The sequence below is a fragment of the Oryctolagus cuniculus genome, chromosome X (genome assembly GCF_051225735.1).
Source record: "Oryctolagus cuniculus isolate XC-2025 breed Fujian yellow rabbit chromosome X, ASM5122573v1, whole genome shotgun sequence".
NCBI lineage: Eukaryota > Metazoa > Chordata > Mammalia > Lagomorpha > Leporidae > Oryctolagus > Oryctolagus cuniculus.
In genome coordinates this window covers 102,450,900-102,471,256 of record NC_142888.1, presented here as the reverse complement: position 1 = coordinate 102,471,256, position 20,357 = coordinate 102,450,900, and the positions used below count along the sequence as shown (strand labels likewise).

At 36.2% G+C, this 20,357-nt stretch overlaps 1 protein-coding gene across 6 annotated transcripts in view; it reads left to right on the top strand.

Moving 5' to 3' along the window:
• TENM1 (teneurin transmembrane protein 1) overlaps nucleotides 1-20,357 on the top strand; it is an 870,866-nt gene that overhangs the window by 147,572 nt on the left and 702,937 nt on the right. For 3 of the 6 annotated variants that reach the window (XM_051827788.3, XM_051827784.3, XM_051827785.3), the window contains one exon: nucleotides 3,196-3,225. The exons of the other annotated variants lie outside the window; for them this stretch is intronic. The gene's annotated coding sequence lies outside the window, so the exon portion shown is untranslated. The remainder of the gene's footprint in view (nucleotides 1-3,195; nucleotides 3,226-20,357) is intronic. 6 annotated transcript variants of the gene reach the window in all.

Sequence of the window (20,357 nt, the reverse complement as noted above, 5' to 3'; positions counted from 1 at the left end):
TACAGTACTTTTGAGACTAAGAAGAAGTCAAAATAATATGCACTTGTCTACAGCAATTTATGGTTTAGTTGTAGAGAAGATATTCAGTTTTTGAGAAGATATAGATAAGAATGTTTGATAATGTGACAAAGGAAAAACAAACAGGAAATTAAAGGAAAATCCTAGAAATATCCGATGAAGAGACATTCTGAGGATTAGTGACAGTATGGTGATATGGAAATACTTTACACAGTCAAATATGGATTGTTGATCCGTTAAGATTGGGTTTAACTGTGTACTCTGATACTTATGAGGCATGTGGCTTTGATGAGCCTCCTTCATTTACAAAACTAGGGTTGGGTATGTTAAGTTTTGAGTTTCTATGAAAATTGTCAGTGATGGATGCAAGGTTACTCCAAAGGGAAGCCCTATAATGAAAATGCTTCAAAAATTAATCTTAGTAATTGTTACATAACTCAACATATGAATCCACTGATCTGCATATTTTAAGAGGATGAATTGTAAAGTTTTATAGATATGGATAGATATATCTAAGTCTCTAAATTTCTCAAATATAAATTTACTATTTGAAAATAAATTTGCCATATGATCCGTTTTACTCCCAAGTATCTACAGAATAATAAAAACGCGTCTACACAAATTTATACTCAAATGGACATAATAATGTTTTTTTAAGATTTTTTTTTAATTTGAAATGTAGAGTAACAGGGAGAAAAGGAAAGACAGAAATCTTCCATCTGCTGGTTCACCACCCAAATGGCCACAATGGCCAGAGCTGGGCCAGAGTGAAGTTAGGAGCCAGGAGCATCTTACACTAGTATGGGTGTGGGGACCCAAGCACTTGGGCCATTTTTCTGCTGCTTTCCCAGGTGCATTAGCAGGGAGCTAGATTGGAAGTAGAGCAGCCAGGACTCAAACTGGCACCCATATGCAATGCTGGCTTTGCAGGCAGTGGCAGCCCAACAGGATACTTTTAATGGCCAAATACAACAGGATACTTCACATATCCATCAGATGCTGAGAGAATTGTCAAAATATAATACATCTATTCAATTGAGTATTATAAAAATGAATGAAGTGTTGATACATGCTACAATATGGATGAATCTGGAAAACACATGTAAAGTGAAAGAAGCTAAATGAAAAAGACCAGATACTTTATGATCCCTTCAATGTTAAATGTTCTACAAAGGCAAAACTATAGATACAGAAATTAGATGACTGGGTGTTGGGGCCTAGGTGTGGGAACAAGGAGGAACTGCATACAGGTATAAGGGATTTTTTTTAGTGGGTTGTAGTGATGGTTGCACAACTCAATAAGTTAGCTAAAATTATTGAATTTTAAACTTTTTAAAATTTTTTGACATGTTTGAGAGAGAAAGAGTGCTCTGATTTACTCCCCAAATACCAACAAACTGCCAGGGTTGGTCCCGGAAGAAACCAGGAACCCAAAACCCAATTCTGGTTTTCCATGTGGGTGGCAAGGACCTAACTTCTTTGCTGATCACCATTGTGTCCACAATTGCAGGAAGCTGGATTCAGAATCCAGAGTCAGATGTCAAATGCAGATATTCCAGTATGAAATGTGGGTATCTTAACTGCCAGACCAAACACCCACTGCTGTAGATTTTTAAACTGGTGAATTTTTTGGTATATCAATTAAATCTCAATAAAACTAATAGAGTCAAAGTGTCAGTAATATAAGCTCAAGAAATGGTAACTTTTCATTGTTGTAGGAATCAAAGAAGTGCATCTGATGAAATGGACCTTTAATGATGGATGATGGGGAGGACTTAGCTAGATGAGGAAATGGGAAAAGGAAGAAGAAACAATAGGAAAATAGTATGAGTAATGGGCTGCAATATAACTTGTCTTTCTGTAGAGCTGACAAGACTAAAGAGTCTGTTTTAGGAGATAATTGGGAGATAAGAAACTACTGGAATCAGACCTGAGACTGGAAAGGACTGCTAGGACATAGCTGACATTGTACCATTCATGACTAGGTAGAAATGTAGAGGTTCAAGGACTGGGTAATTTGGTCATGGTTAGGATACCACCTGGGATGCCCACATCCCCTACCAACATGTCTAGGCTTGAGTTCCAGCTTTGCTTCCAATTCCAACTTCCTGCTAATGCACACCCTGGGAGGCAACAAGTTACAGCTCAAGTTGTTGGGTCCCTGCCATCCACATGGGAGAATTGGAGTGAGTTCTCAGCTCCTAGCTTCAGTTAAGCCCAGCCCCAGCTGTTGTGGGCATTTGGGAATGAGAAATGAACTAGCTAATGGACAGTGTCTCTCGCCCCCTTCCCTCCCTCCATCTTGTGCTCTCCCTTTTTCCCTCTATCCCCTTCTTCCCTCACACAGTAGGTTGTTTTCTATGATTTCTCGAATTAAGTTCTGACTAAGCTGCCTTCAAGTCTTAGAAGTTATTTAAGTTAATAGCCCTGTCAACACGATACCCTCCAGTTTTCCAACAAAGTCAGTGAAGTCACGGGGAATCTCTGAATGTCGTCTTGAAGTTTCCTAGAATTTAAGATTCCCACCCAACTTGAAGTAACTCCTTACAGAGCTTTCTCTAAGTGATGTGATAAGATCCTGACCTTTTCAGAAATGCCTTTAATGTCAATCCTAATTCTGCTAAATTTTGCCTGACAGGGTCAGAATGAAACAATATCAGGTAGTTTGTCAAGCGTCTGGGTAATCTGTTGTGGCAATATCTTTAACTCAGTTTTACAATGATGGGGTATGGTGACTGACGCACCTTGACTTGGAAGGGACTTATTAAGTGTTTTACCATTGCTTAATGAAGTAAAAACATATGAAGTAGACCTTCAAGTGATAAACTGAACAGGAACTTTGGCAGACATTAGTGCTGCCTGCCTACTACCAAACTATGATTTATTTTTAAAATGATGACTACTCATTTTCTTACCCACATATACACAATGGCACAGTGAAACAAGTGTTTGTAATCAGCAGATACAGAATTAAAATATATTGCAGATAACTCCTATATGGGGGGGTTTAATCAGCTTTATAAAATTGAAAAAAAATGCCCATAAAAGATTAGAGTTGTTAAAGCCCATTTTCCTCAGATGACCTTTCTGATGTGAAAATTTAAGAACTATGTCATCATTTTCAAAATAAAAGCATAAAAGATCAAGGAAATTGAAATTGAATTTTTATTTTTTCAGGTACACTTTATGATTGGCCATAACAGCAAAGTAAGTATGTGATATTTTTGAGTTGATCATCCGTTAAGTTTTAGGATGCTTTTAATCTCTTCTTCATCAATGTGTCCAATTTCCAAAAATGACTATAAACATTATAGTTCGCAAACTGAAGAAACAGGATTATTTTTGTCTTTTTTCCTAATACTTCTGTAATATCAGTTTTCTTTCTGCTAATATTTACTTCAGTGTGCAGACACTACTTAGAGGATTGACAGAACAGGGAATACTGCTTTTCCTCAGCTTTTGCCTCAATGTAATGCACAAGGTTTGATCTGAAGTATTTGTTGCTTTTACAGACTAGCATGTCATGAATTTTTGTTTAAAGTTGTTTGCCATAAGTATTTTTTCGTTGTTGTTGTTGTCATTATCATCATCCAGGTTACATTTTAGCTCTTCATTCTAGACTACAGTTTGAGAAACCTCTTGTTAACCTCTTAATAGAATCATAAGGCAAATAACTAAAACCTTCTACTTTAATGTAAAAACAATACAACACAATAAAATATTTGGTGTTCAAAACCAAGTGAGGTACAAAAGCTGTAAGGGGACATGACAGATTCCATTAGAGCTGTGTGTCCTTGAATTTCTTCCCCAAATTTCTAAAGGTTTCCCCTCAAAATTTTGAATGCTACAGTTCCAAACTTTGCCTCATGGTAGTCCCTGTGTGAGCAATTCATTAGTCAAGAATTATAATTGCTTAAAAATGAGTAATAAGTTATTGGTTTGGTAACACAAATAAGTCTTCATATCTTGGTGCCTAATAGCTGCTCCTAAATTACTGACAAATGACAGTAGATGGCAACCCCTGCACTGCTGCCACTGATAGATAAATCAATGCTATACTATTCTGACTTTTATTGTCTCTTAAAACATCATCAGATTGATTTTTAGAGTAGCAAGAACACAAAATAAATATACAAAATACTTTGCAATGAAGGAGAGGAAAATCGGTCGTCTTTGTCCCTGAGATTTCTAGTGTCAAAAGGGAAAAACATTTTTGAGTACTTTCTTCTTTCAGCACAAATCTGTTTCCTACTTGACTTTAAGGAATACAGAGCTCATTTGTTATAGAAGAAAAATCACAAAATTGAGAGGAAAAAAAAAACCCAACATGTTTGTCCTGCCTCTGTCAATAACAAGCTATATGACCTTAAATCACTTAAGTTCCATGTGTCTTAGTTTCCAGTTCTGTAAAATTGGATGGTTGAATCCAGTGAGTTTCCAAGTCACTTAGTTTTGATATTCTATAGTTTTAAAAGATGAATGCACATAATACCCAATATATTTTTAATTATATATCTTATATCTATGGCCTGACAGCAATATATTAATATAAAGCAACTGTATTTTAGGTGTTTTTTTAGAAAAGATATTTTAAAGGTAGAAAGACAAAGACAGGTTTTCCATCTACTGGTTTACTTTCCAAATGCCTACCACAGTCAGGACTGTGCCAGGCCAAAGCCAGGAGCTTAGAATTCAATTATCATTGAAAGTCTTTGTGACAAGTAGTGTAGTTAGATTTTACACATGCGTAAGCTTAGATGTAAAGATGATTTTGCTCAATGTCACACAGCATAATAATGGAAGAAATCAGACGTGGTCTCAGGCTCAACTTTTAGCAAGAATCAACTTTTGAAGATGCAAAGAAAGAATATGACTATAGAAATAGGCTAATGATAATAACTAGTATGTATATATCATTCACTCAGCAAGTATTCATGAACACCTAAATGCCATTAGAGTAGTAGTTAGGTAAAAATGAAATATTCCCTTATCTACAGTCTATGTGATTGAAACAATTTATAAAAATTGTAGTCAATTTTACTATCTTAATAAGTAGAGTTTAATGAACATACAGTATTTGGAATATTTTATCAGACACTCCAGTTCATCATTCTGAAATCAGTTTTATTGTACATGGAAGTAGGAGGTTGGGATGAATACTGGCATTAAATCACTTCTTGGGTGATGAATTTGTTTTTCTTTCAGTGAATTCAAGATATCTGCTTGCTTAGTCACTGTGTTTCTTTTTTTCCCATAAAATTGAGTATAGAACATGAAATAAAATGCTTCATTAGTTGAGCTTCAGTTAATTTAAGTTTTACTTTACATAAAATCCCAGATAGTAACACAAGAAGTCTGGTTGTCTTTTTGAGAAATATGTCCAGTTAGAAACATGGACTTCCTATATGATGATAGCTAAAAGACATCAACCAAAAAGGTGGAAGTAAAATATGTAATATTCAAAAAGGTGAAAGTAAGTTGGATTGAAGAAAATTGATGAACATGAGATATATCATGTTCCATCTATTTGCTGAGGTCTTTTGTGGAAAAGCAATTAGAATGCCTAATTTAAAAGGAACCCGAAAAATTCTCTGGTCCTCTCCCTCCTCTTTTATGTGCCACTATATAGTATTTGAATCCCTTCTCCAGTACTTTATTAGATGTCTGGGAACATCCAGAGATCTGAAGCAGCTATTCCACCCATGACTGCTCCTGTTCACACTTCATACTGAGCTTGAATGTGTCTAGTCACTTGTTTGAGCCATACAACGTATTTCTTATTCCCTTCCACTCCACAAACCTTTAGATATTTGAAAACAACTAGTAATGTCCTCCTTGGATCTAAGTTTTACTCTTCTGAATCTTATAAACTTTTTCTCCAGAAAGTAGTGCTGGGATCAGTATCACTCCTTTACTTAAAAGCTACATTATATTGATCCCAAGATAATGTATAAGTTCCTTATGCCATTTTAAGGTTCTGCTTCCTTTAGCCTTGATTCTCATTATTTCTCCCATGGAGGCTACAGTGAATTATTCTGGACCTTTTTGTTTCATTAATAAATCATTTATCTTTGTCTTCATCAATGCCTTCGCTGATACTTGCCCCTTTCTGGGTTACTCTGCTTTTGCTTCTGACACCAGTGAACTTTCAAGTAACTAATTGTCAGGCTCTTGAAGTAGGCAGGCATATAGGTTAAAATTGATTAGGTTTGTGAGCTGGAAGACCACCCCTTCGCCATGCCCTTGTGTGACCTCATGCCCCTACCTGGCCATACCTGAGTGCCCACTGGCCAATCAGGTTAATTAACCATTCCCCTTTGTAAGTGGGTTAAAAGCCTGGGACATGGTGTGTTCCGCCCCTCTCTTCTGTTTCCTGGCCTCTTGCCAGAGGGGGCTGGCTGTAGCCCTGTGCCCCCAGGATAAATGGCCTTTGGGCCACCTGCTCTAGGCTTCCTGGCCTAGATGCTTCTCCACGTGGCTGGTTCCTGGTGCTTGGTATGAACCCAGTTTTACCCCTCTCTCAGATAAAGCTTTCGCTCTTCTATGTATCTTTCTCACTAAATAAAGGCTTAAAATGTACCATGCTGCCTCGTTTATTTATGCCAGTATTTAGAATTCTTCTCTAAATATTAGGCAAGAACCATCTCGGCCTTATTAATATTGGGGATTTATTAATAAGCATATGGTGATATCGTATGGCACCCCAAATTCCGGTAGTATATGTGGCATCCCAGATGGCACTTCTGGGGAACTCTAAGGGGCCACATTTTCGTATAGATTTTAGGGGGTCATCTCCGATATCACTCTGATCAGATGTTCTTGCTTTTGTCAAATCTCCCTAAACTTCTCAACATACCCACCTCCTTTCTTCTGAGAAAATGAATCACGAATAGATTCTTATAGTCTTTATTATAGTGAAATGCTCTATATCATTTATAATGTTTTAGCATATTTAGTTTCATGTATTTTCCCAGGTAGAATGTGAACTCTTGAGGTTAATTATTAGGCCTGATTCATATTTCTTTTTTTTTTTTTTTTTTTTTTTTTTGACAGGCGGAGTGGACAGTGAGAGAGAGAGACAGAGAGAAAGGTCTTCCTTTTGCCGTTGGTTCACCCTCCAATGGCCGCCGCGGCCGGCGCACTGCGGCCGGCGCACCGCGCTGATCCGATGGCAGGAGCCAGGAGCCAGGTGCTTCTCCTGGTCTCCCATGGGGTGCAGGGCCCAAGCACTTGGGCCATCCTCCACTGCACTCCCTGGCCACAGCAGAGAGCTGGCCTGGAAGAGGGGCAACCGGGACAGAATCCGGCGCCCCGACCGGGACTAGAACCCGGTGTGCCGGTGCCGCAAGGCGGAGGATTAGCTTAGTGAGCCGCGGCGCCGGCCTGATTCATATTTCTTTTCCCTCGATTTAACATGTTTGAAAAAAATTAATGCATTAATGATATTTATAACATTATTTATTGGTCATAAGCCTTATTCACCCATTTTATAAAAGCAGACCTAATTTTGCTTCTCTGAAATGTTATGACATCTGCCATTCTATGGGTCTGCTGTGTATCTCACTTCCCATGTTGGATCGTTCTCTCCCTTTTTTATTCTATCAGCTAGTATTTGCAGACACTATTCTTGTTTATGTGATCCCTTTGGTTCTTAGTCCTATCCTTATGATCAATTGTGAACAGAAATTGATCACTGGGACTAGTGAGATGACATTGGTACATGCCACCTTGATGGGACTGAATTGGAATCCCCTGGTATGTTTCTAACTCTACCGTTTGAGGTAAGTCAGCTTGAGCATGTCCCGAACACTAGAATCTTGTTACTCTTCCTTTGAACTAGTGTGTCTTTTCCAAACATTGCAGGTCAATCCTCAATCAACTTTTCACTGGAATTCATTGAAAATTAGAAGATATTTCAAGACCAACTTTTATTTTCTCAAAAAAAGTGATAGAAGGTATGAGAAGTAAAAGTATAAAGGGTTGAATGGAAGCCTAAAGTCAGTTTCTTTAGCTAAAAGTCTAAAAACATAAATGATCAAATTCTGAAACACACACACCAAAAAACAAAGACCAGCACCTGGAAAAGCCACTTCACACTTCCAATATTAAGAAGGCCATGACCTGCTACCTAGTTCAGATAATAGAAGTTTGCCTGCCTCTCCAATTTGCTTTGGATGAACATTCCTTTCAAAGACTGGTCATAGTTACTGAAAGCCCAGATAAGTGAGATGACTGATCAATTGGAACCCAAGAAGTAATGAGCAGAGATGAATGCTTAAAAAAAAAAAAAAAAAAAAAAAAAAAAAAAAAAAAAGGAGCCAGCGCCATTGCTCACTGGGCTAATCCTCCGCCTGTGGCGGCAGCACCCTGGGTTCTAGTCCCGGTTAGGGTGCCGGATTCTGTCCCGGTTGCTCCTCTTCCAGTCCAGCTCTCTGCTGTGGCCCAGGAGGGCAGTGGAGGATGGCCCAAGTCCTTGGTCCCTGCACCTGCATGGTAGACCAGGAGGAAGCACCTGGCTCTTGGCTTTGGATCAGCACAGTGCGCCGGCCATAGCGGCCATTTGGAGGGTGAACCAACGGAAAAGGAAGACCTTTCTCTGTCTTTCTCTCTCACTAACTCTGCCTGTCTAAAAAAAAAAAAAAAGGAGTCTGCCATTGAAAAACTATATGTACCCCTCCCTATCAGCAAGTAGCATATTCTTTCCTCTAGGGTTTTTGCCAAAATTTCTTACCCAGAAGGCTCCAATATAATGAAGTAAAATCTATTTGAACACCAATGTTATTTTAGGAATAAATGGTCTAAAATTCTTGTGAAGTGACTCATGTCCTTGGACTTCTTATCAGCTTAGATTTTTCCCAAATAAGCCTTGATTTAGATTCTAAGGTAAATTAACCCTTTCCTTGGTTGTTGAGATAAGAAGAACCTTTTAAAATTTGCTGTATATCTCTGAAAATGAATGTTCTCTCATGGTAAAAAGTGAAAATTGATTCTCTAAGCTGCAATTTCTGTTTCTGAGAAAAACTACACTTGAAAATTACTGAAAATGAAGCATTTACGCTTTAAATCCAACATGTTTAAATAATATATTTTGGGCCTTTTCCTTTTTCTTTATGCCAAGTATTTCTACCTTTAAATGATACATTTTAACTCAAATATGTCAGTTGAATAAAAAACTGAAAGGATTCTTTGTAATTTGAAGAAACCCTGCTTGGAAGAGTTCATAGCAGGGGATCTCGGGCTTACTCCTCTTTCATGGTCTCATAGAACTTCTGACATTCTCTCTCAAGAATTAAATTTGGGCCATATATTCCTTTTTTACTTGATCTGGCCCTTACTATGTGAGAAGCTAGCTTGTTAAAGAATGATTGTGTGAGATTTCACCGAATTGAGCTAATATTTTTAAAAACCGACCCAAGTTTAAACAAACCAGCCAAAGAATAAACGAGAATACTTGTGAAGCAATTAGAACTATAAATAAAATTGTTTGCCTAAAACATAGTTCTCAGTATTCCCTAAATTGAATATGTAGTATAACACTATTTCATTGAGCCTAATTCACTAAGTGAAATAGGTTATTTTCATGCTTTTTTGACTTTAAAAAAATCATATTCTTTAAAATTAATGCAATATCATGAGAACTATATTTTCAAAGTGGAAGTTACCTTAGAGACCATTTTAATCTGATTGCCTCCATTTTCGGATGACAAAATTGAGACAGAGAAAATAGGCTAATACAGGTCTTAAATAACCGTTGGCATTCTCTCAATTTAGTGAGCTGTCCAATAGTGCAAGATGTCCCCCATGTAATCTGTTCTTTGGGGGACTGTACCTTGAAGGGAATAATAATAAAAGGAAGTTTAAAATTACTTCTGATTTTCTGCTTTCCTTCATTTATGTAAGTATCTAGACTCAAAATTATGCTTATTGGGGGAAAGATCTTTGGACTAGACATTAGTAGTATATAGACCTGGAAAAGCAATTCCAAATTATCTGAGTTTCAGAAAAGCTGATCCAGAAAGAAATTATCTGTGGAATACCCTTATTCCACATTCCTGTGTTCCTTGGTTCCTAGCTTCCCACCAGCTGTCACTTTTAGGTCCCTGCTTCCTACCGGTTTGTCCTTTTAAGGCATAGATAGGCTCAGGAAAATTCTTCAAAGTCATGTATTCCTGTTGCTTCAATCTTTTCCGTAAGTTTCTTGACATGTGGTCATTAGACACATGCAGGGATAATATAGCTTTGTGAGATTCAATTATTTGAGTAACTGTCTCCTGGATACATTTTATTTGATCAGTGGCCTTTTTAAGATGAGGAGCCTGCAATTGAACACAAGACTCCAGCTATGGTTTGGGCAGCTGAAATTAGATCAAGAATATCATCTCCATTCATGCAGTCTTACTCGCATCAGCCGCCTCATCCTGCCAACTCATTGTACTTAGGGTTAACTAAAATCTCTTATTCTCTATACATGGCTATTTTAAGCCACTTTCTCCAACCATGTACTTATATAGTAGAAATTTTTTTTAATTCAAGACTTTACATATCTACCTCTAAAAATATAGCACATTATATTTGACTCACAGTTCTATCTTGGCATGAATTTGGGGTGGCATGATATGTCTTTCAGCAGGTTAGCTATTTCTACTACTTTTACATTATCTAACAACTTTATTTCCAGTGGCAACATTTGGAACATCAGTTAAGACACCCCTTGAAATACCTGTATCCTGTATCAGAATGTCTGGGTTTAAGACCCATGTCTGCTGATTTGAGATTCATTTTAATTTGTAGCTTGGGTGGCAGTGGTGATAGCTTGAGTACTTGGGTCCCTGCTACCCACATGGAAGATCCAAGCTGAGTTCTGGGCTCCTGGCTTCAGCTTGGCCCAGCTCCAGCTATTGCAGGCATTTGGGGTTTGAACCAGCAGATGTTTATCTGTCGCTTCTCTCTCTGCCCCCCCCCCCATTTCAAGTAAATGCTATCTTAAAACTTGATTTCCTCATGCATGGCATGGATTAAAATGTCAAATAGGACAAAGGAAAGGAGATTCCTAGAGACAAATTAATCACCTACCTTGGTATAGTTCGTTCATTTATGTATCAATTTTGCTATCATTTATATAGTTTTAAAATCCTTTCCAGTAGTATGCAAGTGGGTCTTCAAAAGTTAATGGAAAATGAATGTTAAAAAATGCATGGATTTCAAAATTGTTTTATACCAAAATAAGGTTATCTTTTAATGTCATTTTCCATGAACTTTTTGACATGCCTTCATATCATGAAGGTCGTTGCAAAATGCCTGAATTTTGTTGTGAACATATCTATCCATTTCCCTGCTCTGTCAATTTAGTCAACCTGCTCATAAAGGAAGTGGTTAGTCTGTTAAGACATATTCAGACTATGCCTGTGTTAGCCTCTGGTACTGGTTGCTTGCTAGCCTCAGAGCCAGATCAATATTCTTGGAAATCTTTCACAAAGGTCCAGGAAAATTATATCATTATACCCCCTGACTCTAGCAGTGTTGTTATTCACTCAATTTGTAACTTCCCTGAAAGATACCTAAACAAAACTCTTCCTTTGCTGTGACCTGTACATTTTCCATAAGTTGTATTGGGTTTAGCTAGCCAGATGCTATCTTTGTTTCATGCAATTATTTTTATCTTTTAGAATCACCTTTTAAAATTATACATCTTTTTCAAAAAGTTCCCAGTTGCAGCTATCTTAGTCTTAACAAAATTTCCCCTTTATATCTACATTACTAGGATAATGACGATGATGAGTACGGAGACGTCAATAACAACAAAAAAATATTGCAGTAGTTAACACCTATTAAGCTTTTGCTGTTGACAGGAACTATTGATAGTGCTTATACCATATTTACTCTTACTTTTTACAACAACCCTTTGAAATAACTTTTATTATCTCCATTTTACATATGAGCATGGAAAAGCATAGTCACATAGAAGGTTAAATAATTTTTCCAAAATCTCTGGTAAGAGTCAGAGCTGGAAACCTTGCATCCTCATTCTATACCCTGGGATAAAGTCATAATTCTGTTGCAAGTTAGGCACTGAAACATTGAATTGCTAAGGCAATCATGATACAATTTCGGAATATCTCATAGGAAATTTGTGGGGTATATAGAATGTGTTTGACATACTTGACTTCCCGTTCTGCACATTTAGCTACCCTCATTGCTTCTTGTAGACAATTTCTCAGTTTCCTCTACTTAGATGGTGTCCTTTGTTCTTGAGCTAAACTTTAAAGTTCTAGAGAGTGTGCTGTATTTTAGGGATATGCCTTTGTTTCCCACATACTACAACCAAGATCAACACATTTAAACGTGGGTCATATGTGATATCCTTGTGGAGTTAAATAAGAGACAACTTTTAGAATTCATCGCCTTATAAAAAGGATAATGAGTCGCGTACTCCAAGAGGTGGTGTTTGTGCATGCACATTCATGAGCTCAAATGCATTCTCAAATATACTGGGAAGAGTGGGAAAACATAATTCCTGGCACAAATAAGTATGCAGTAACTACTGAGTAGTGAATTTATGAATGAGGTATAGAGGGAGAAAGAGTGTCCCTGGAATAAGAAGAGTATCAATTGTCCCCATGCCTTATTTCTGCAAAATACATACTCTTTGGGCCATTAACTAATTCAATGCACTAACTTCTTATTTTTTTGAGTCGTCATGCCAGTATTTTTGTATACTACTTCATTAAAAGTTCAAGTAAATACATGCATGTGGATATATATGCGTGTATATATACATTTCATATATATAACATATATATATATATATATAATTAGTGATCCCATTGTATCTTCAGAGGATTTGTTCCAAAACTTCTTTGGAAACCAAAATCCTCAGTTACTCAAGTCCTTTTTATAAAATGGAGTGATATTTGCATATAACCTATACACATACTACTCCCTAGAGTTTGAATCAGCTCTAGGTTACTTATAATCACTAATACAATCTAAATAACTTATAAATAATTTATACTGTATTGTTTATTGAATAAGGGCAAGAAATAGTGTATAACATATTCAGTGTAGACAAAAATTTTTTTACCAAATATTTTCAATCTGAAATTGATAGTATCTTCATATGTGAAGGGCTTATTTTACTATATACACAATTTTGCATGGCTTTAAAATTATTTTACGTCAAAATAAATTCTTCTACTTCCATTTCCACAAACCTTTTAAAGTCTTGAATAATCTCTAAAGAAAGATATACACGTTTTGGTTTTTTTTGGGGGGGGAGGGGAGGGTGGTAAACAGATCAACTCCTAGTATGTTCAGCTAGTTGAAGATGGTTTATTATCTTTGTATCTGGGTAAATCTTGAGGTGTGCCAATTGACTCAGACCTATTCAAATTTAATATCAGACTTTAGACGAATCCTTTCATAACAAAAATAAATGGAGAACATACGATGGGTTAGGTCTTTCATATATAATTATATGGTTCCCAGAGGGGAGTTATAATTGAATTATAAGCTGCCTCATGAGTATTCTAGCTGGTGTTTAGAGAACCGCAAAGCAGAGCTAAGTAATTTTTTTCACCAGCTAGAACGTGAACAAGACACCCTATAATTCAATTATAAGTAGTCTCCAGGAACCATATAATTATATTATAAAGTAGTTTGGGGAAACTAGGAAAGTGAAGGTTTTTAACACATTGTATATGCTTAAAATGATAATTTAGTAATTTTACTTTACCTCTCACCTTCCCTGACCACATAGGTCTTTGTGACTACACTTTTTTGTGACCTTATTCCCATGTACTCTTTGAAGCTTTCAAGAAAAATTATCATCATAGGAGGTCCTTAGTTACTATCTTTTTTTTTTTGTAAGTCTTTCTGGGTACTCATATACATTGCTTAAATTACTTGCTTGTCAGTTTTCCCACACAGAATGATGGGACTTGAACTAGATGACCTGTAAGATATTTCCTAATGGTAACAATCATTGAATCTTGTAACAGTCAAGACTTTCCAGAGAAAGAGAAGCAAAGGGATATTCTGTCTCTCTCTCTCTCACACACACACATGCACATGCACACTAGTATTTCAAAAAGTTTGTTGAAAATATGAAAGTAATTTGATTTTTGAAATGCACATATAGTTTTTTCACAAGACTCATTTTCCATGAACTCGTTGAAGACCTTGTTGGCGGGTGGAAGGGAGGGAGGGAGAGAAAGAAGGGATTCTAAGGAATTGGCTTATGCATTTGTTGGTCTGGCAAGTCTGACTTCTGCAGGGGAGGTCAGCAGGCTGGAAACCCAGGGAGGAACTGATGATACAGCATTTCTCTGGAGGCAGAATCCCTTCTTTGGAGGACTTCACATTACTTAATGTTGGCTGACTTAAATGTTAGTCACACCTAAAAAAAAATTACCTTCACAGCAACATCTACAATGCCACGGCTTAGCCAGTTTTACACATAAAATTGACCATCATAGGTATGTGCAGTGAGAGAATTATATTATTAGTTGGGTCCTGATGCTACAGATTGTAGATTGTATTTTTCAGGGGGCATGCATGGAAATTATAGAAGTGAAACATTTCTGAAACTTTGGTATAATTTAATATTGTAAATATAATTTAATATTGTAAGTATAAGATATGAACATAAATGTCTTCTATTTATAACAAGCTAGCCTTAAGAAATAATTTTTGACCAAACAAAAATGTGTCTGTTTATTTCCTATTGAAGACTCCCTCAAATTTTGAATTCTATGTGTTGCTGATGCTGATGCTTTCTCACCATCTTACAGAGGTTTGCCTGAGCGACTAAGTTATGATGGTTATAGTAATTTTGGAAATTTCATTTGTTTTCATTAAGAAGTGATACATGTATATGCATATAGATATTCATAGCAGCACTATTAATGATAGCTCAAAAGTGGAAACAACCCAAATGTGCATCAACTGATAAACAAAATGATATATTCATGGAATGAAATCTTATCCAGCCAGAAAAAGGAATGAAGTTCCAATAGATGCTACAACATGGGTGTGTGTTGAAAACATAATGCAAAGTGAAAAAAGCCAGGCACAAGATTCAATTTACTTAAGGCATTCGGACCTGGCTAAAAAGCCCATGAGTTTCACAGGCATGGAAAGCCAAGACATTGTGGCAAAAATAAAATGACCTAAATGAAAGATCTGTGTGAGTGAGATCCCAACGGAAAGAACAGGCCATCAGAGAAAGAGGTACCTTTCTCTGAAGGGAGGAGAGAACTTCCACTTTGACTATGGCCTTGTCTAAACAAGATCAGAGTTGGTGAACTCAGAAGGCTTCCATAGCCTTGACAGCTCATGGCAGGAGCCTCAGGTGATTACTGACATCATAATTAAGAGTGTCAATTGTTAAATCAACAATGGGGGTCACTGTGCACCTGCTCCCCATGTAGGACCTCTGTCCTTAATGTGTTATACTATGTGAATTAATGGTAAAACTACTACCTGAACAGTACTCTATACTTTGTGTATCTTTGTGGGTGCAGTCTGTTGAAATCTTTGCTTAGTATATACTAAGTTGATCTGTATATAAAGATAATTGAAAATGAATCTTAATGAAGAGTGGGATGGGAGAGGGAGTGGGAGATGGGATGGCTGCAGGTGGGAGGGAGGTTATGGGGGGGAAAGCTACTATAATTCAAAAGTTGTACTTTGGAAATTTACATTTTATTAAATTAAAAGAATAAAAAATTGAAGGTCTTCCAAAAGATATGTTATATTCTTAAAATGTTTGAGTGTTTAAATACTCAAACATAACTATGTGAGACAATGTACTTGCTAATTAGCTGGGTTTGTCCATTTTACAATGTGTAAATACTTCAAAATGTTGTGCAGGGTAAATACATGTAACTTTATCTGTAAATTTTAAAATAATAAGTAAATCCAGAGAGTAGAAAGTAGATTAGTGTTTGTGCAGGGCTGAGGGGAGAACAGGAAATGGGAAGTGACTTTTAATGGTTATAGGCTTCTTTCTGAGGTGACAAAAATGTCATAAAAGTAATTGTGATGGTGACTTCACAATTCTGTGAATATGCTAAAAATCATTGAATTTTATACTTTAAATGGATGAATTGTATGATATGAAAGATTTAAATATTTTAGGATATATGTATAATGTATATATGTGTATATACATATATACATATATATACACACATAGACATATACATACACATATATACTTATATATACATATATAATGTGTATATATATATATATTATATATGTTTCAAACAGTGCTGAAAAGCATATATTGGAGAATTTCCCTCTCAAACCCACCCCAATCTGTGCTCACTCGACCCCATCCTACTCCCTAAAGAACCACTATAAGTATTTCATGTTTTCTCCCAACACTGTTCTATTCCTTGATTTTTCTAAGGACATCACTTGATTCTTTTCCTGAAGCTTACCATTAGATAAGGGTAGTTTTCATTGTTTAGTTTTTAGTTGGTCACAGATTGATCAATAACAACATAACATTGAACAGATTTTAGGTCTTTTTTCCTTTGCCAGGGCATTCTCACTTAGCTTAACAGCTGTCACTATGCTTACATTATTTGCTAATTTAACTCTGTTACTCCTTTTTCATATACCACATAAGGGTCTTTACAACATGTAATTTTAACATGGAGACAAAAAGACACAGAAAAATGGTTATTGTAAAAAAAAAACGTTATAAACATAAAAGACCTAATAGTAGAGTATTATCCATTAGGAATACTTTACTTTCCTCTTTCTGTTGTCCTTCCTTCCCTCCCTCATTTCAAAGGATTCACCTCCTTCCCTTCCTTCTCTTTCCCCTTCCCATTTTCCCTCACTTCTGTCCTTCCTTCCCTTCCTTCCTCGTTATTATAGAAGTAACACATGCTCACAGTAAAATGTGTAATATAAAGATATATCATTATAAACAGGGTATATGAAGGAAAACTAAAGGTTCTCCTACTCACCTCCATGCCTGATTTTTCCATTCATATGCCTCAAAAGATACAAATTTTACATACATTTCTTGAAATTTTCTATGGGAATACAAATGTGTGTGTATACTGTAATAAATTATCTTGCAAGAATATATGCATAAAAATGAGTGTGATTCCCTGAGGAATTATGATCTCGGTCTTTACACTGATTCCGATGTTATCTTTGCTAATAATTTTCTTGGAATGTTTTTCTGGCAGTTGATGTAGACCTTAAGATTATCATGAAATATGTTTACTGGTGGATTTTTTTCTTTGAAGGTGGATTTAATTTTTCAGAAAAAAACAAATACTATTTGGAGTCAAATCTGTTGAATAGAAACATTCAACATATATTTATCAGAAACACTCAGTAGTAAATCTTATTTTTTAAAGTTCAGTAACAATCATAATCATAAATGATCAATTATAAAAATGTTTTGAATGACAACATTTTTCAAATAGTATATGCTTATGGCATCACAAGGTGACAATTAAGGAACTGAAGTTCATTTGAATATATAAATCCCGCTGTACTGATTTTTGGATGTCAGAATTCTGCTGTTCTGGTTACAAAACTCACCTTAGTTCCCCTCCCTAGGAGCCCAAGGCACATCATCTAGGTCAGCAGTATGGTGCATCCAGCACAGACTTTTGCTTCTGACAGTATCCCTGAGGGGTGTAATGACAATCTCATAGGTGAAGAAGAGCCCCTGGATTTTTCTGCAGATCTTTAATTACCCATTGTACAATGGCTCTTTCTTTTTTAAAATCTATTTTTATACAATTGTCTGATTAGTTCTGTTTCTGGAGCAGATAGGCTGTTTAACTTCTGCTTAACTTAATTTCTTATCTCTTTATAGAAGCAAGATATACACCTTCATCATTCTCTACCTCCATTCTCACCGTTCACATTGGGATGCTTAAAGTTTTTTTTTTTTAATTTGTCACTTAATGAAATCATTAATGTGTCCTAATGTTCCAAGAATTTCTTGCTTAAGGATATCATCTATTTTCATTGACTTTGACCAATGTAGGAGTTTGGAATTTAAATTAATGAAGGATACAGTAATTTGTGGCTAATATTGCTTAGATTATATAAGAATCATGGAGCAAATATTTGTGTGTTTTTTTTTCTTTCTGTAACATTCAGATGCTAGATGCACAGAGCTAGAAAAATCGCTGGACTGTGATAATAAAGATTTTTGTTACTGTGTGTAGGTCATGAAAAGAAGTCATTATGAAAGCCATTCATAAGAAAGGAACCTTGATTTCTAAGCACGATAGGATAGATAGGAGGGCCAGTGTTTTGAACTCTTAAGAATCCCAAAAATAGACTCTAACTTTCAAAATAGAAAAGAGTGTCCTAAAATAAGTACATATTTCCTTCCATAGTTTTTCATTTAAGGCATGATGAGGCAACCCAATGTTGATCAACTTTTGTTTTAAATCCCTAATTGTTGTTAGATCAATAACATGAGTCACTGTTCACTTACTCCCCATGTAGGATCCTTAATGTGTTGTACTATGCAAATTAATGGTAAAACTAGTCTTCAAACAGTATTTATATTTTGTGTGTCTGTGTGTGTGCAATCTGATGAAATCTTAGTATATACTAAGTTGATCTTCTGTATATAAAGATAATTGAAAATGAAGTTTAGTGAAGAATGGGATAGGAGAGGGGAGTAGGAGATGGGATGGTTTGTGGGTGGGAGGATGGTTATGGGAGGAAAAACTGCTATAGTCCAGAAGTTGTACTTTTGAAATTTAATTTTATTAAATAAGTTTTTAACTTTTATTTAACAAATATAAATTTCCAAAATTTCCAAAGTACAGCTTTTGGACTACAGTGGCTTCCCCCCCACATATCTTCCCTCACACCCGCACCCTTCCCATCTCCTGCTCCATCTCCCATTCCATTCACATCAAGATTCATTTTCAATTATCTTTATATACAGAAGATCAATTTAGTATATATTAAGTAAAGATTTCAATAGTTTGCACCCACACAGAAACACAAAGTGTAAAGTACTTTTTGAGTACTAGTTATACCATTAATGCATATAGTACAACACATTAAAGACAGAGATCCTACATGGGGAGTAAGTGCACAGTGACTCCTGTTCTTGACTTAAACTGACACTCTTGTTTATGGCGTCAGTGATCACCAGAGGCTCTAGTCATGAGTTGCCAAGGCTATGGAAGCCTCTTGAGTTCACTGACTCCAATCTTATTTAGACAAGGTCATAGTCAAAATGGAAGTTCTCTCCTCCCTTCAGAGAAAGGTACCTCCTTCTTTGGCCCATTCTTACTACTGGGATCTCATTTGCAGAGTTTTTTTTTTGTTTTTTTGTTTTTTTGTTTTTTTTTGTTTGTTTGTTTGTTTTTTTTTTTTTTTTTTTCCAGAGTGTCTTGGCTTTCCATGCCTAAAATACTCTCATGGGCTCTTCAGCCAGATCCGAATGCCTTAAGGGCTTATTCTGAGGTCAGAGTGCTGTTTAGGACATCTGCCATTCTATGGGTCTGCTGTGTATCCCACTTCCCATGTAACTGACCGAGCACCAAGAAGGAAACCTGTTGAAGTGAAATGGACACTATGAGAAACAGTGACTTGATCAGCCCTTGTCCTGAATGTTGATGAACAATTAAATACTTTATCCCTTTTAGTTTTTTGTTTGTTTGTTTGTTCTACTTAATACTATTGGTTGAACTCTTTAATTCACACACAATTATTCTTAGGTGTTTTATATTTAACAGGGATCACTTTTCAGTTAAATTCAGAGTGGGAATAAGAGGGAGGAGATGTACAATTTGGGTCATGCTCAATCTGACTCGCCCCAAATGGTAGAGTTAGAAACGTGCCAGGGGATTCCAATTCAATCCCATCAAGATGGTATGTACCAATGCCATCTGAATAGTCAAAGCGATCAATTTCAGTTTACAATAAATTATAAAGATTGGATTAAGAGTCAAAGGAATCACATAAATAAAAGTTTTCTAAAAACAAATCCCTAATTGTTCAGGTCTACAATTAAGTCCTTTCTCAGGCATCCTAAAGTTCTTGTCATCTAGGAGGGTGTGCCTACTGCTCTGCTGTGGTCTGTTCTTTTTTGGAACAGAGCTCATCACTGCAAAGGAATGGATAAAATATGGTTGGCAGTGTCTCCAAATGATTTTATGGATTTATATTGACAAATGTCACTCCTCCATTCAAATCCATGTATTGCCTGTCTACTACATGGCAGTCAGTGTGGTGGATGGCCTCAGTCTTCTGAGGAGTTCCTGATATGAGGATAGAGTTTAGAGCAGTGGGGACATGTGATAATCAGGGCAATAAATATAAAAGGTGCT